Here is a 4,577-nt window from a genome sequence, read left to right on the forward strand (position 1 = left end):
GATTTCTTCTTTTTTTTTTACTAATTTAAAACATCAAAAACATATTTTAAATAATCCACGATTACATAGCCACTAATTGAAGTAAGATGATGTTTCTCTCTATCTGAGATAAGAATACCTTAGACCTTATGTAGACTTTTAATCAGCTTACATTTAATTTATTGTTCAGAAACCCCGTACCACTACAGTAAATAAGACTTAGGGATATATTTGATTTCACTTTTTTTTTTTTTTTTTTTGCATATTTAATTTTACTCAAATAATTTTCAAATAGACCTTTATGTGGTTATTAATAAATACAATTCCTGATTATGAGTCAATCGTTTGACTCCTGGCAAATAAATCTAAGACGTTCTCCATATGTTTACCTCTTTTGAATGTGGAAATGCAGTGGCTGCATTGAATGGGTTACAATTCATTCTCCAGACATAATTTTGATCTATGTAAATTAACATGACATATAAATAAAAACACATGTGCTGCTTGTCCCCAATTAATTTCTGTAGCTGCTTAGAAAAAGATAAAAAAAAAAGAAAAGTTCTGAACTTAGGATCAATTCCTTGTACATTCACATGTCCTCTGAAACACCACGCCAGCATTTCGGGTTAGTGAGCGAGACAGCTAACTGATGCAAATCCCCTTATATTGCCGGCTCTGGTGGTTGCAAGGCACGGTCTTTTGTGTGGCTCATGTTCACTGAGACCTTGGCAGTGATCAGAACACACTTAACCAACTGGGACCAAATGAGGGGCATTTTGCTCTGTCTTTTATCTCGTACATCAGGGAAATGCCTGGTCTCCACGGAGGGCTGGCAGAACTAAAGACCAGAGCAGCACAATGCACAACAACAGTAGAGGTGAGTTTACAACACATGTAAACAGTAAACACCATGGACGGTCCCCAAAGGGAAGGTAAGAGATGAAAAACAGACCACAGCACACTTTCGGAAGAAAAGTTAGGAAACAATCAAATTGTGAGCACCTGCAATTCTTGAAAGTTTTGCTAACCACATTAAGACATAAAGACATGTTTTGACTGTGTGTGTGGGTGCGTGTGTGTGTGTGTTTTAATTTGCATAAGATTTTTTAAAAGTAATCTTTCGTCTGCTCATAAAAGACTAATGACTAATGACCATTAATCTTAGCCAACACTCTGATATTTGGACTGGCCAGCACAGACAATCTGCAGTAAATCATAGAACATACTTGACTTACTCTTTCTTTCAGATATAAGAAATAATTTCTCTTAGGCATTATTCAAAAACAGGAGATGCCTTTTTGTATAAAGGCAAATGTGTATCCAGCATTACGAGTGAGTAAATAGTTACAAAAAAAAAAATAGTTACCGTAACCTCACCTTGCACGTGTATTTTCTCAGGTCAAATCTGAACTGGAGCTGTGACAAACTAGGCTCAAGGAGGAAACAACTTTATTTTGCCGCCACACACAGCGAGCAGAATGATGGAGGTAAAATAATCTCCAAAGGTCACGCTTGGAGAACCTCAGGAAAGAACACAATCTTGGATCAAATGTAAAACTTCACAGGATTGATGTTATCATACTTTTGCATTACTATGGAGTGAACGTCCATTGCTATGTTGTGTTATCTTGAGGGTCTTGACTAATTTAAAAATCCACTGTAGATTTTTTTTATCAAACAAGACTTTCCTTAATGGCTTTTTTAAAAATATTGCTTTGTGTTTGTTTTTAATTATCTATCAATAAAAAAAAATTGTCAACTTAACCATGTGTTAATTTTTATATTCTCTTTTGTCAGTTTGTGATATTTATTTGTTGATATTGCCAATACTTGCCAATTATTACAGCTCACAAAGTGTCAGAAACATCTCGTAGATGGTAAATATACACCAATTGGCAACATAAAGGAATTGCTTCAACAACAAAAAAAAGCCTCACTACTTCTATCATCAGTTATGTAAACATGTGGATATTGTTAATGTTACTGAAATTTTAACTAGATTTATAAGAAAAAACTTAACTTGAGCTTTTGGCTCTGGGTTTTATAGTACAATAATGATCACAGATATGTTCAGATATGTTGCCAAATCAATACTGAAACTGTTCAGCAAACACACAACTGATGTTTTCCCACAGCCACGTTTGTCCTCAGACATGAGTCCCACAGAAGACCTTTGGGGTGTTCTGAGAGGAGTTCAAAGGGGTGATTTTTTTTTTTTCTGGATAACCTAGGTATTAAATATAGAACGATGGCTATATGTTCCCCACTCTGTATGCTCCTTCCTTTGAAATGTTTAAGAAGAAGACTAAGTGGTGTTCTACCAAAAAGAGAGCTGCAAAAATCATTAAAACAAGGATTACAAGGGAAAACACATTCTTTATTGATGTGGTATCTCTCTGCCCCCTCCCAATAAACTTACTCAAGTTAAAAGTTAGTTTTAAAAATATCTGTGAAATAATGCAACTGCAATGAAAATTTCATCTAGTTAAGTATTTTTGTAAAGCGTTTGAAGTGACGGCAATATCTGTGAGAGTTCTGCAAAACAACAACACATTTTTAAGTCTAATTCATTTGCTTTGTCAAATTGGAGCAACTTTATACTGAAAACATGAAAAGAAGGAGGGGGAAAAAATATCATAAAGTTTCTGCTGAAAGAGAAATAAATATAGGCACTATAGCAACCTAAAGAAACGTGTGAAATTAATTTAAATCGAATTTGAAAACTTGAGTCACTGTGGAAGATGCTTAGTACACACTGTGCATTATTACCGTGGACTGGTAATAATGTGACACAGTGCATCGCTGGCAGCCAAGGACTTTGCAAAGCATGCCTAATATGTAGAGGAAAATATATATTTATGTGTCTGAAATACGGCTGATTAAGTGTTCTTCAAGCAGCACTGTAGCTAATATATGGGAAGATTTATTTTTGACGGGTAGCAGTAATAGAGATGATGAACTGTGATGTTGATTAGTAAACCCTTGTGGGTCTGCACTTGAAAATAATGTTGTTGACTCTGACCTGTTCGGGAGCCAGCACTTCAGTTGTGACAAGGCATTGAAATTATAGACAGGGAATCTACACAGACTGCATGCACAGAGAAGAATGCAATTACATTTCTATCAAACAAATTCAGTCCAGAGCCGGGGTTTGTGCTATTAGAATGCACTAATGGAATAGCACAGAAAGAATCCAATGAAATGTCAAGTGCTGCTGCGCATCAGGAAATACTCTTTACCCGTCACACCTACTGTAGGCAGAGACAGAGTGTTAACAGGCTTATCAGCTAGGGAAATGTCCCATTCCCCTGCCTAAACCAAAGCTATTACAATCCCAAATAATTAACTTTCAGCAGAGCAGCCACTTGTCATGACAACCAGGATCAGAAGAGCAACATGTAGAATAATTTTGACCAAAGACGGCCTGTTTTCAGAGAGCGAAGAAAACCATGTTGTTGGGTTCTGGTTTTCAATATATTTTGCCAGCTAACTACTGAAGAACTAGAAGGCAATAAGTTCACGTTATCCCAGTGTTATCGTGTTTTACGTCAAAAAGCTGTGATTTTCAAATTGAATATAAAGGAAGCTTAAATGGTAAAAATGTGCTAATTCATGACAAGTTGCAAAAACAAAAGAATGCAGGAAGTTTTCTTCTTCACTTTCTTCATGTGTTTTGTAGGTTGCAGAAGGTGTTTTCATCACCTTAGATTTCTGATAACTGGGACCATGTCTAAAGGTATTGATTTATCGTGTATTTCCTCTATTCCACACAGGACAGAGTTTTACAAACAGGCTCAGATATATACATACCCCTCCACTATTTTGTTAAATTGAGGTTGTACCCTAACCACGTGTTTTTAACAAGCTTCTTAGACACATGTAGCATATAGAGAGGCTTTATTACCCTTTCAGGTATTGCATCACCTTGAGTATATTGATTTCTCTCCATTTTCAGAGTGAGACCATGAAGAGATGTCACATCTTTTCCTCCTACTTCTTTACTTCAACAAAAAGGTACTGACTGAGAGACTTTCTCATCTGTCGCTCCCTGACGATTGTGTGGAGAAATACCATTTGCCTGCTTTCCATTATTCCTGCCATCCTGAGGAGAAAGATTTTCTGTATCAAAACATAACCGTCAGACACATATGAGCCCAATCTGTCACACTGAAAGTGGTCTATGAGAAGACTCGGCATCCCAAGAACAGATAAACTTATCACATGTGTATACTGCACTTCTTATTTTTGAAGACTGGCAGTACTAACAGGAAGGAGCATACAAACAGGATTGACCTGATGCAGATGAAGGTAACATTACTTTTGGACGTTCAATGAAGAGATGTAGTTAAAACCTGTGACTGAACAACACTCCAAGTGAGCAATTAAGAAATAGAGGGCCAGTCACAACCACCGACATGTTCACTTTGTTTGTTATTTACGACATTGCTGCTTCGCCTCTTCCAGGGCAACAGTTTCCATCTGTCACTTGCAGTAATGAAGAAATGTGACATGACTGTTTAGACTGAGGTAACTTGAAAAAAAAAAAAAAAAAAAAAATTAAAAAAGTTTTATGGAAAACAACCCTGGGTCTAATTTTT

This window comes from Poecilia latipinna, unplaced genomic scaffold (assembly GCF_001443285.1).
Source record: "Poecilia latipinna isolate Pla-1442-1.1 unplaced genomic scaffold, P_latipinna-1.0 Scaffold344, whole genome shotgun sequence".
Taxonomy (NCBI): domain Eukaryota; kingdom Metazoa; phylum Chordata; class Actinopteri; order Cyprinodontiformes; family Poeciliidae; genus Poecilia; species Poecilia latipinna.